This window comes from Eptatretus burgeri, chromosome 2, assembly GCF_056783735.1.
Source record: "Eptatretus burgeri isolate ZD-2024b chromosome 2, Ebu_testis_v1, whole genome shotgun sequence".
Taxonomy (NCBI): domain Eukaryota; kingdom Metazoa; phylum Chordata; class Myxini; order Myxiniformes; family Myxinidae; genus Eptatretus; species Eptatretus burgeri.
This window is the reverse complement of record NC_140962.1, coordinates 15,824,468-15,838,084: the sequence shown is the minus strand read 5'-3', so window position 1 is coordinate 15,838,084 and position 13,617 is coordinate 15,824,468. Positions and strand designations below refer to the sequence as shown.

The following is a 13,617-nucleotide window of genomic DNA, read 5'->3' as shown; positions in this document are numbered from 1 at the left end:
GGGAAAAAAAACAGCTTTCAAACCCTTGGGAAACAGCTGTTTCCCTTTGGAAAATTCAAACCTTGGGATAAATTAATAATTTGAATAATAATCAAACCTTGGGATTAAATAATTAAAAAAATTAATAATTTAATAATAATCAAACCTTGTGATTAATTAATTAATTCAAACCTTGGGAAAAAACAGCTTTCAAACCTTGGGAGACACTTGGGAAACAGCCGAAATGGATGAGGAAGAACGATATCAAACTTTGAAAAGGCACATACCCAGGTCACCAGTGTCGATTGTGACGTCATACCAAATGAATAAGAAGAATTGTGACCTCAATTGTGTAAAAAAAAAAAAAAATTTAAAAACATTAATTGTGACGTCATTCGTGATGTCATAGCACCGTGTCCTGTCATTGGTTGTCAGATAAATGGCCGTAACTTGGGAACCGCTTGTCCGATTGATATCAAACCTTGAAAAGGCACATCCATGGGCCCCGGCAATATTCCTGGCAAGTTTCAATCCGATCGGACCGGTGATCGTCTGGTTATTAATAAATTGGGGGAAAAAATGGCATGATAAAGTGAGAAGGTGGAAAGACACCTTCAGCTGCCATATATGCACCTTTTCAAAACTGAAAAAGAAATAAAATGGCCGGAACTTGGGAACCGCTCGTCCAATCGATATCAAACCTCGAAAAGGCACATCGGGGGGTCCCCGGCAATATTCCTGGCAAGTTTCAATCCGATTGGACCGGCGGTCGTCGAGAAACGGCGGTCGCAGACAAACAGACAGACACACACAGAGATTGCTGGAATTATAGATAGATGGAGTATTTTGTGTCGATCGGTAACAAAAATTATAAATTTTATCCATTTTAAATTTAAGCTGGAACACAACAAAATGTGACAAAAGTCGAGGGGTGTGAATAGTTTCTGAAGCTTCCAGAGGTCCAGAGGTCTCTCACATCACATGGGATACATTAATTACATTGGCAAGACCATATGTTTTACAAAAGTCCCGTTCATTAACTCCATTCATTCGCATGAGTTCACCCATAGTTCCAATTGTGTAAGATGAAGAAGATGCATCATGGCATCTTCTTCATCTCCCAATCCAATGAGCTTCCAAATCCATGAGATGTGGCAACTTTAAATATGATGCACAGATCATGGAGGGGGTGGGGCGTGTCAGGAGGTGGGATGGGGTATGGCAGTGCCCATCTCCCAGGAAAGGATGCCTATCTTCAGTTTGGCTTCCCCTCCTCCCTCCACTTTCAAATTTGTTCCGCCACACAACAGACAAATGGACATTGGCCATCGAGACAACAATTTAGAGAAAAAGGATGATCCATTCGGTTGTGTGTTCCCTTTTATATTAAAGGAGTGCACTCCTTTCATTTACCTTCCCCTTCCCAATGGAGATCAATCTAGGAGTGAATTCCATCGTTGTTTCTATTGTGCCATTTGTTGTTTGGAGGTTGGTATTGTACCTAGACTTTGTTGATGAGTTTGCCTTCTGATATCAATAAGCTCAGCCATAAGAAACTTTGGTAAAGTTACAGAATTTACAAAAAAACAACCAATTTTCAGGTCATTCATGACTTTTCTTGAAGCAGACATGAGAACAACATAATATGGTTATTGCTTGGTATACTTGTTGAAGGTAAGTAATTTTGGGATGGAGTGAAGGGCTTTGTTTCCACAGGAAGAATGATTGGGGACACATTTGATTAGATACCACTGAGGTTGTCAGCTTAGGTGAGAGCGGTTGGAGTGACTCGTAGATCAGCTGACTGGATTAGTGATTGTGAGCATGGAGTGGTGTGAATGGAAGAATGTCTGGCTGGAGGCATTAAATGGTGAGATATTTCATTGATCTGTACTACGACCGTCATTACCTCTGCCACTGAAGGTGGATGGAGTTTATGTTTTTACCCCTGTCTATCTGTCTGTTTCTTTGTTTGTTTGTGAACAAAATATCTCAAAAAGGTGTGGAAGGATTTGGATTAAATTTTGAGCAGAGCTTGGGTATGTGAAAAGGACGAAATTATTCGACTTTGGTGAAGATCCGATTCCCATTCCAGATCCGAGATTTTTTGAAGTGATTCTTCACCCATTGAGTGATAGCGCAAAATGACATATCGCAGGATATCTGAAAAAGGTATGGACAGATTCGGATGAAACTTGGTGGGTGAGTTGGTTACTTGGCAGGAACAAGCCGATTAAATTTTAGTTCAGGTCCAAATCCAGATCCAGCCTGTTCATGGGATATAAAACATATACTAATCAGCCTCGCGGAGGTATGCTCTCTACCGAGTGCCCTTCCAGTGATTCATAATTTGCATCAACGATTTGGACAGTGCGTTTGAGTAGACTTTATAAATTGGCAGATGACCCGAACTTTGGAGGTAAGGGCTATCATAGAGAGGGGGTGATTAAATTCAGGGATGTCTCAATACTTTGATAGATTTGACAGAAGTTTGGCAGTTGCAGTTTAACATAAAGAAATGTAAGGTTCTGGGAATTGGAAATAACGATGAAAATAGAGATTATGTAATCCAAGGTGCAGTCTTGGATCATGTCACACAGAAGAAGGATGTGGTGGAGGTAATAAACATGGGGGGGGGGGCATCGGTAAAGCTAACAGGGTTTAAGGTTGTATTCGTAGGTTGATAAATTTACAAATTCGAAAGAGGTGGTGTTATCTCTGTATCGGAATATAGTGATGTCATCTGGATCTCATCTCATCTGGAATATAGTGTTCAGTTTTGGCAGCACATCTGAAGAGGGACATGGAGAGGGTTTGGCATCGAGCATCTCCATTGATTCTGGGACTGGCTCGACTCAGCTACCAGGAGCTGCTGAAACAGATGAGACTTTTAAATTCAAAAGAAGGAGATCTGATCGATATGTTGAAGATAATGAAGAGGATAGAAGGAATAAGTGCAGAAGAGCTTTTCTGCAGAATGGACAGTCACAGGACCAGGGCCCACAACCTGAGAGGAAGGAAGAGGAGCATTAAGATGGCAGTAAGGTGGAGGTCTTTCACTCAGAGAATATTTAATGCCTGGAATAGTCTCCCTGGAAAGGTAATGCCAGCAAAAACCAGAGAATTTTCATGAGATAGGTAACTTAAAGCATTGGGGATATCGGGGTGCATGAACGTTGGCAGGAATGGTCGGTAGCTGATATATGATTCTTCCCCTTGCCTTTTAAATGACCTCAGCAGCCTTTTGTGCCTCACCGCACGATGTGGATCATCGATCTATTTTTGTTATGTATTTGTATAAAACACCCTGGTGACCTGAGCTTGCTTGCCCCACTGTTATCAACCCCCACCCCTGCATCCTCCACACGCCCTCCCTTCCCCATCCCAGTGACTTTAAGCTGATAAACTATTTACAAGCTCGATGGGCCGAATGGCCTCTTCCTGCATTCAAGCTCCTTGTGTATCCTTGTTGGTTCCACAACTGTAGGTAGTACATGTGGCAGGCATGTTTTCTTGTGGTTTTTAGCTCGCCTGTTCGAAGAACAGAGAGCTATAGCGATACCCCCGGCGTGAGCGTGAGCGTGAGCGTGAAAATGTTAAAGTTTTGGTGCAAGTTATTTCCTTTCTAATGTTTTTATCTACCACACTATTTTTTTACTGATTACAATATACAAATACATATATTGCTTTGAAATGATTTGGATCAGACTTCACTGCAACGCTTTATAAAAAATATTATTAGACTAGTCTTTTAAAAACGATAAATGTATAAACAGGTGAGCATTGGGTGGCTTTGACACTAACTCTCTGGTTTTACTATAGGTGGAGGTCAATGTCAGTGACTTTGTTGGTGTGTGCCGATTTAAGGTGCGGCTAGAGGAAGTTGAGGCGGGATTGGAGATGGACAAAATGAAGCCTCACACTCTCACCGAGGAAAATCTGCGATTCTTCAATGAGCAGCACGGCGTTACGGATAATACATCGGTGGAGGACAGAAGATGTGGTGTGCGCTTTTCAATTTCTGGAATGGTAAGGTGGGAATAACGATGCCCCGACTGTCTCCTATCACACTTGCCTCGTGTGGTGTCGACATAGCTTTGGTTCTTATTTTGTTTTTACATTTAGTGTTGTGTATCTTGTGATCTACGTTGTGCCCTGATTACATTTGGCAGAATAATTGGGGACACATTTAAAAAGGTACCACAAAGTTGTTGGCTTCGGTGACTGGGTTCGAGTGATTCGTGGAGCAGCTGACTGAATTAGTGATTGGGAGCATGGAGTTGTATGAGAGGAAGCATGTCCTGCTCCCGGCATTAAGTAGTGAGGTATTTCAGTGATTCGTACTCGGACCATTGTTATTCATAATTTGCATCAACGATTTGTACAGTGGGGTTGAGTAGGCTTTCTAAATTGGCAGATGACCTGAACTTTGGAGGTGAGGTAGATAATGTAGAGGGGGGTGATTAGATTCAGGAACATCTCAATACTTTCAGAGATTGGACAGAAGTTTGGCAGATGCAGTTTAACATCAAGAAATGTAAGGTTCTGGGAATTGGAAAGAATGACGAAAATGGAGATTATATAATCCAAGGTGCAGTCTTGGAGCATGTCACACAGAAGAAGGATGTGGTGGTGGTGGTAATAAACACGGGGGACGGTGGTGAGGTGTAAAGTAAACAGACAGCACACTGCAAGGCAGTTATCGGGAAAGCTAACAGGGTTTAAGGTTGTATTCATAGGGTGATAAATTTTACAAATCGAAGGAGGTAGTGTTATCTCTGTATCAGCATTTAGTGTTGTCATCTGGATCTCATCTCATCCGGAATATTGTGTACAGTTTTGGCCACACATCTGAAGAAAGATATGGAAACGGTTCGGCATTGAGCAACTACATTGATTCTCGGCCTGGCTGGACTAAGCTACCAGGAGCTGCTGAAACAAATGAGACTTTTAATTTCAAAAGGGCGAGATCTGATAGATATGTTGAAGATAATGAAGATGACAGAAGGAATAAGTGCAGAAGAGCTTTTCTGCAGAATGGCAAGTTACAGGACCAGGTCCTACAACTTGAGAGGAGGGAAGAGGAGCATTAATGTGGAAGAAGGTATGGGTCTTTCACTCAGAGAATAGTTTATGCCTGGGATCGTCTCCTTGGAAAGGTAGTGTCAGCAAAAAACAGAGAATTTTCATGGGATGGGTAACTAGAAACATTAGGGATATCGGGGTACATGGACGTTGGCAGGAATGGTCGGTAGCTGAGATATGAATGGGTGATTGAAAACCTGTGTCAGGATTGCGATGTCTCAAAGCGTGTCTCGTCAATCAAAAGGTGAACGTGCTGTCGATCTTCATTGCCCATCCAGCAACTGTGTCCACACCATCCACCACCCATTCAAAATTAATTCAGAAGCAATTTTTGATTTGGAATAATCTATCTATAATTCCAGCAATCTGTGTGTGTGTGTGTGTGTGTGTGTGTGTGTGTGTGTGTGTGTGTGTGTGTGTGTGTGTGTGTGTGTGTGTGTGTGTGTGTGTGTGTGTGTTTGCGACTGCTGTTTCTCGACAACACTGGTCCGATCTCATTGAAACTTGCCAGGTATATTGCTGGAGCGCTGTGGATGTGCCTTTTCAAGGTTTGATATTAATCGGACAAGTGGTTCCCAAGTTATGGCCATTTATTTACCAAACCAATGACAGGACATGGTGCTATGACGTCACGATTGATGTCACAATTTTTTTTTTTGCACGTACAGCCACGCACGTACGGGCATGCACGTACGGGCACGTACTAGTAATAATAATACACAAGTCAATCTACATTCAAAGTACACCGCCCCCATGCCAAATTAATAAACTAGAAGGGCACTCGGTAAAGCGCATACCTCTGCCCTGTAATGCCTGATCCACGAGAACATATCTGCCCCAATACATTTTTAATCACGAAAAAGAGCAATCAGAGATTGCAAACCCTTGCCAGGACTTCTTTTGATTGGCGTATTTTTATAAGTTTTCGGGTAAATCCAATATGGCTGCCAAACCATGTGACCTATGATGTCACATGTGTGACCCTTTTGTTCCTCATGGATAGGCCGTCAAATGTGTAAAGTTTCACCTCGATGTTTTCAGCCATTTCAGAGAAGGTTTTTGAAGGTTGAAAAATATATATGTATGGTTGCTGAATCACGTGACTGATGACATCAAAAAATGTTGGTACACCATTTTATCCCGAGATGACCCTCAACATTTTTTTACTGATCAGATATCGCGTTCTACATATGCAATTATGACGTTATAACGATAACGAAGGCACCAATGACGTCATAAAAATACCACACTCATTCCCAATGAGGAGCACTTGCTCTGTGCTACTTGTACACCCATGGTTTGGGGAACATTTGTGTGAAGTTTCCAGTCGATTTGTCCAGCCAAGCTGTTCGAGTTAGGTAACAAATCGTTCTGGAGAAGAAGATTTTTAAATAAGTTTTCAGGGAAATTCAATATGGCTGCCAAACCATGTGACCAATGACATCATATGTGTGAACCTTTTGTTCCTTATGGGCAGGCAGTCATACATGTAAAGTTTCCCCTCGATCTGTTGAGCCACTTCAAAGCAGAAGATCTTTGAAGTTTTTTTTTTATTACAACATGGCTGCTGAATCACGTGACCGATGACATCATGATTTTTTTTTCTGTGGACCATTTTATCTCAAGATAAAATGGCATGGACAAGGTTCCCTCGATAAATTGAAATGTAGTTGCTCCATGCCAAAACCTCTCCATATCTTTCTTCAGATGTTGTTCTTCTTTCAGCTGCTCTAGTTAGGGGTCGCCACAGCGGATCATCTCTTATGATCCGCATACTGATTTTGGCACAGGTTTTACGCCAGATGCCCTTCCTGACGCAACCCTGGTCACCTCTTACGACACAGGGATAAGGATTGGGTTTTGCCATGATTCCACGCTGCCCTGCACCCTCTCATAGCACAGCCCAGCGCAGAGCTCCCGTCCTCAAGCGATCCTCCAACCCAAGCCTCCAAGTAGCCGGATTACAGGCGCACGCCACTACGCCCGGTCCATATCTTTCTTCAGATGTGGTGCCAAAACTGCACACAATATTCCAGATGAGATGAGATCCAGATGACATCACAATATTCCAATACAGAGATAATACTACCTCTTTCGATTTGTTAATTTATCCCCCTACGAATACAACCTTAAACTTTGCCAGCTTTCCTGATTTTATTCCTCAAAATTTTTAATACGGATGAGGCGTTCTAGATATGAAATTATGACGTCATAAGGAGGGCACCTATGACGTCATGAAAAATTTCACCTTCATGCGACATGAGGAGTACTTGCTTCGTGCCAAGTTTAAATTTTTTCTTTGTTGTGGTTTCAGAGATACAGGGGTCCAATTTTTCCAATGTGGCTGCCACACCACGTGTCCTATTATGTCATAATTATCATTAAAACATTCTCCATAAGTAGTCGCACCAATCGTGGAAATTTCGTCTCAATCCGACAAGCGGTTGCAGAGAAAAACATGAAAGTTCTGTGCGGACAAACAAACAGACAAACAAACGAACAAACAGACAAACAAATGGACCCCAATGCAATACTCTCTCCAAATTATTCAGCGAGGGTAAATATCATGCTAATATATCGTTTTTGAGCCCTATCTCTCAATGGTGAAGAATCAATTTTAAAATTCTGGAAGTCGGATCCGGATCTTCACCAAAATTGAACCAATTCTTCCTTGTCATACACCCAACCTGTCCACCAAGTTTCATCCAAATGATATATTAGTTTAACCCAATTTCTCAATGGTGAAGAATCACTGATAAAATTCGAATAGTCGGATGCGGATCCAGATCTTCACTAAAATCTAATCAGTTCGTCCTTGTCACACACCCAACCTGTCCACAAATTGTCATCTGAATCCATCCACAACTTTTTGAGATATCCTTTACACAGACAAACAGACAGAAAGGGGTGAAAACATAACTTCCTTCACCTTCGGTGGCGGAGGTAACAAAAAATCCTCCACCGTGCGACATTGTCGGGGCACATTTCGTGCCTGGCGATGCCACCGTGCAGCATGTGGAGACACAATTGGGAGGGAGCGGTGTGTAATACTTGATTGATTCATTGATTACATAATTAAAATAAATAAATTGTGATCGTAAAATAATTAATTTCTTTATCAATTGGTGAAGAGCATATGAAAACAACCAGTGTTTCAACCAAATCTGTAACTTTTCGAAAATCAAGTAATTCATTGAAGAATGAATAATTATTCGATTAATTGATTAATCAATGAATCAAAAATACCCTTTATAGCCAAATCACTTGTTCACTGTCGTGTCCAAATATCATCTTCTTCGATCAATAGCTGCCTGAGATATTGCCCAGATGAGAAAGAAAATACAGAAGTAATTTATAAATTGATTTTAATAATTCATGATGGATGCAATTTATCAATTAATTGATTAATCAAAAACATTAAATTCCATTTTTGCCAAAGCACATCTTCACTTTTGTCCACAATTATCAGCTTCCGAGCTCAAAGGATGGCTGATATATTGTTATGGATTTGGAAGCCTTTTGCACACAAACAGACAGCAGTCCCCGTAGCTCAGTTATCTCGATAAGTATATGTTTATGGTTAGGGCCCCATCCCCTATGTCTAATGGGAATTACATGTGTGCGCTGCGAAGTTTCTTTCGAGTTAGTTTTTTTTTTACAACAAACCCCCTCTCCGCTCTATCGACTCTATTGCCCACATGTTTTTGGCTGAAGGTGTGGGTAGAGCCATCATTCGCTTCAGATCGAGGCTCCGCTCCGAAGAAGGGCATGGAGCGTTTCCTCCTCCCAATGGGCGAAGGGCGAGCAGTGCCGAGGCGCCCCGACCAATGAGGGGAGGCCACTGATCGCCCGACAACCCCTCGTCCAATCAGGAGGCAAGTGGGAAGGGAAGAAATCACTCGGGCCTGGCAAGAAGAGGAGAGTGGTTGTCAAGACCAGTGTACAGGAGTCATCGTGGCAATTGGCTTGGTCTTGGTCGTGGTGGCTATTCGGCTACGGCCGTGGTGGCTTTTCGGCTGCGGTCCTTCGCGGTGGCTCATCGTGGTGGTGGAGGCCGAGCATTCAGGGTCGTGGGCCCGTGGATTTCGGAACATGGGTTCGGGTCCCACCATGGTAGTTGAAGTACAGTGTGACCGCACGAGGCGGAGAGGTACCCGACAAGGCCCTGGTTCCCAGCTCGCCTTTCCCTCCTGAACTGAGGGACCGAATAAAGACCCCACGGGGTCCATTTCTTTTGGGTGTGTGTGTGTCCGCAGGCCCCGTCTGTAAGTAGAAATTGTTAAGTGCTTTTGTTCATTGTACAATGCTTTTATTCGGATAACTCTGCTCTTTGTGCTCCCCTGCCCCCCTGATAAATAAACCCCCAATTGTTCAATGTACCAGCTTGTTGTCTGTCACTTTCTTTCATTGACCCAGCACTGTGCGTAATGAGAATTCGAGAGGCCGTGTGCCGTAAGTTGTCATTGGGACCGGCGCGGCTCTGGTAACTCCCGCTCAGTACGCCAGACCCGAGTTGGTGCATGCGACTCGGTTCGGACAGAGTCGGCCGAGGGTGTGGTTTCCCCAGTAGCTAGATGGCGTGAGTACTTAGGTAAATTGGAATGAAACAAGTGGATTCAACCTCACGCCGTCGAAATATTGGCGACCACGGTCCTTTAAGTGACCCGTGACCTTTCGGAGTTGTCCGGGAGTCACGACCTAAATTCCAGGTGTTCGGTGGGAGACGGCTCCACTGCTTCCCCTGGTGGCCGTTTATCGCCGCCAAACCCCGGCCCACAACAATGTCTCCCAGAACAACAAACAAGAAAACAAACAAACTCAGTAATAACTGAGTACTCCCTTCGGTGCTCAGCGATGATGTCATGCATTGCCAAGTTATGGAATTGGGAAGTAGCGGTGTCCAATATTTTTGTCATGAACTTGGATGTGGCTCAATGGTGAAGGTAATAACTGGAAGCTCAAGTCATACCAAATAACACCAGGTGGGTTGACAGCCTGCCATCCTTCCGTGCTCGGCAAAATGAGCACCAGCTTGTTGGGAGGGAGTCAGTCGAGTATCCTGTCTGAGTGGTGACCGGTCTGGGATTGTTCCCCCTTGCCTTTTAAATGACCTCAGCAGCCTTTTGTGCCTCACCGCACGATGTGGATCATCGATCTATTTTTGTCATGTATTTGTATAAAACACTCTGGTGACCTCAGCTTGCTTTCCCCACTGTTATCAACCTCCACCCCTGCATCCTCCATACCCTCTCCCTTCCCCACCCCAGTGACTTAAAGCTGATAAACTATTTAAAAGCTAGATGGGCTGAGTGGCCTCCTCCTGCATCCCAGTTCCTTATGTGTCCTTGTTGGTTCTACATCTGTGGGTAGTACATGTCGCAGGCATGTTTTATTGTGTTTGTTACTGCAAGTGTAGGTGAATGCCAGTTACCTTGTTGGTGTGGGCCGATTTCAGGTGCGGCTACGGGAAGTCGAGGCGGGATTGGAGATTGACAAAACCAAGTCTCACATTGTCACCGATTAAAATCTGCGATTTCTTCAATGAGCAGCACGGCGTTATGGAGAATACATAGCGGTAAGATGGGGATAAGGATTCCCGCCCCTCCCCCCCACGACTGTGTCCTTTCACATTTGCCTCCTGATGTGTGCACACAACTTTGGTTCTTATTTTGTTTGTGCATTTACCGTCGTGTATCTTGTGATCTACGTTATGCCCTCATATGCAGTTGTGTGCTGGATCATGCTGTGTGCAACAGAGGATGGTGGATTCACACAAGTATTTGCAAGAGCGGCTCGAAGCAGCGAATCAGCTGGTTGTTGATTTCGAAGCACAGCTTCACTCTCGGGAAGTATTATTCGGGAGAAAGAAAACAAAGTGTTGATGGATAGGAAGCTAAAGCTCATTACATATTGAGACGACTGCTTTAAATGTGAATATTGAGGTTATTGTACCCTGCCACCAAAGGTGGACTTAGGTTATGTTTCCACCCCTGTCTGTGTTTGTTATCTTGCCAATACGAAGTTTTTGCAAGATCTGTTACTTGGTAAGTTTTTTTGTTTTTGTCTGTAATCATTGGATTTTTCACCTTTATATCACTCTGTAGAGCACAATTCTCATCGGAAACTCTTGTGGGTACACATATCGTAGTATTATTACAATACCCTTCAGCGCACATAAAGGTCAAGGTCAAAGGTCAAGGTCACTTTGCGGTAAATAATGGAGGTCGCCAAAACCCTTATTTTTGAGTAATTTTAATCGAATCATCTCCAAACTTTATGGGAATGTAGGATATGGTCTGGCGCTCAGCTGATTAGTTTGTGGTGGCGATTGGCCTTGACCTTCATGGTTAGCGCCTAAGGTCGAAATATTTTGACCCCAAGGTCAAATTTTCAAGTTTTAGGAACCATATCGTGTAGTACCTCAAATTGAACACCTCGATGAGTGCTTTCTAGATATGTCAAGCTTGAGACATTATGACGTCATTTGGTGACGTTATGAGGCAAACACATATTTTTCATGGTTACTCTGTAGAACGATTCTCATCGGGATCTCTCGTAGGCAGATATTCCTCAAGGAGTCGCTCCTGGTGGATAGCAGCTCTGTTCACCTCAGTGTGACCTTAAAGAAGTCACACGTGGTCACCTTTTGGCAAGATACGGGTCACCCTGCGGGTGACATTGGTTTATTTGTCTTGTTCTTTTCGGGCTTTTTTTTAGGACATGCTCTTTGCTTTTGAAAGAGTAATTGCACAGAACAAAATCAGCCCATCACACAACAAAGGAGCACATTTGGAGAAAGGGGAAAAACACAGACAGCAGTGTGGAGGGAGAACGTAGATGCAGATGGATAAACGAGGGATGCAGGTTACACTGAGGGGTAAGGGAGAACGCAAAGGTCGGATAATATGAATACTTCAGCAAAATTTTTGAACGGGTGAAGGGTGGTTTTAACAGGTGGAGAAAAGATCATGATTTTGGATGGGGGATGACTTGAGATGTTGGTGAACAACTGTCTTGAAGACCTGGAGGGAAGAATGAGATTGAAGAGAGTATGGAAGGGGTTCTACAGGTGGGGGAAAAAGAGGAATAAATGAGTGGAGGTGAACAGGGATTCTGGATTTCTACAATTTCACTTGAAGGGAGTTGTTGTTGGACTGCGTCAGTCCTGCAGAAGCCCCACCTTCCCGGGTTTCGTCCGAGCAGGCCACACCCCGGAGGCGGAGGATATGTTGGCGTGATCGAGAGGCGCATTTTGAGAGGGCATGGGAGGCATCATCAGAAGACTACATTGGACGAGCGATCGGCAGAGCGCACGCATGAAGCAAGACGCTGGACTTTGGCTCTTGGTTGAGTCATGAGAAACGGACCCCAAGCCTCGTGTATGTCATAAGCAGCTGCACTGGGGCTCTAAGCCTCAGTGTTGAGTGCCGCTCGTGGATTGCCTGGTGTACGTTTGTCCTGCTACGAGAGAAGCGCCATTTTGCTTCCATCTGCACATGCTGGTGGAAGCACCTCAATTCCAAGTTCCAAAAAGACCAACTCTGGGCCAAGCTAAGTACAAGAATAGTTGAAAGGAAGGGTTTTCATTTTTATGTTGTTTTCCCTTTGTATTTGAGTCCGTGTGGAGAGGCACTTCAACTTTCGGATTTATTTACTTCATAATTCTTATAATTTCCTTATGATTTATTGTCCTTTGTAAATATTTGTTTATTTTCATTAAATGTATTCCTTTTAAGAATCTGTAGCCATGTATTTGCCATGGGGTTCAAGTATAAACCCCCCTGTGCATCCATTACATTCCCTGTGCTGTGCTTGTCCATGCCTCCACCCCTCCACCATTGCGTCCTGCCTCTCCCGCATGCGTTATAATGTCCAAGGATCAACGTGTCCGCCTCCTACTAATAAGGAACCGCTCGGCTGTCCAAGGGCTGACAGTGTTAACCGCCCATCACCACAATTTGAGTTGGGGGGTTAACCTGGGCCCCCCCCCCCCCCCCCACGACAATATATCTATCTTTCTATCTGTCTACATATATATACAGTGGAACTTCCCGGACTTGGCACCTCAAGGGACGGCCCAAAAGTGCCAACTTCGAGAAGTTGGGAGGTCCCCGCAAGAGTCTTCTTCTGCTTCTTTCGGCTGTTCCCGTTAGGGGTCGCCACAGCGGATCATCCGTATGATCCGCATAGTGATTTGGCACATGTTTTACGCCGGATGCCCTTCCTGACACAACCCTGGTCGCCTCTTACGACACAGGGATATGGTGCACCTATTTTAACCGGGGTATACACCGGCCCAGTACACTGGTACTCATTTCGCCGACCTCGGAAGGATGACAGGCTGAGTCAACCCCCTGGTGTATTAATTCAGTGGCCCAACGGGGCTTGAACTCAGGACCTTTTGGATCCCAAGCCGCTGCCCTAACCACTGCGCCAACACACCAGGCTAGGGAGGTCCCCGCAAGAGTGCCAACAAAAAAACAATGGAACAGTGAAGTGATTGATACAACTTATGTACATTTATTAACACACAAGATAGATGTACAATAACTT

General features: G+C 44.0%; 1 protein-coding gene across 1 annotated transcript in view; it reads left to right on the top strand.

Annotated features, from left to right (window-relative positions):
- The window catches only part of LOC147031476 (uncharacterized), a 76,237-nt gene extending 63,168 nt beyond the window's left edge, over nucleotides 1-13,069 (top strand). Inside the window, exons 10-12 of the mRNA XM_085863885.1 lie at nucleotides 3,847-4,008; nucleotides 10,520-10,639; nucleotides 10,791-13,069. The gene's annotated coding sequence lies outside the window, so the exon portion shown is untranslated. The remainder of the gene's footprint in view (nucleotides 1-3,846; nucleotides 4,009-10,519; nucleotides 10,640-10,790) is intronic.
- Nucleotides 13,070-13,617: the final 548 nt, after the last annotated feature.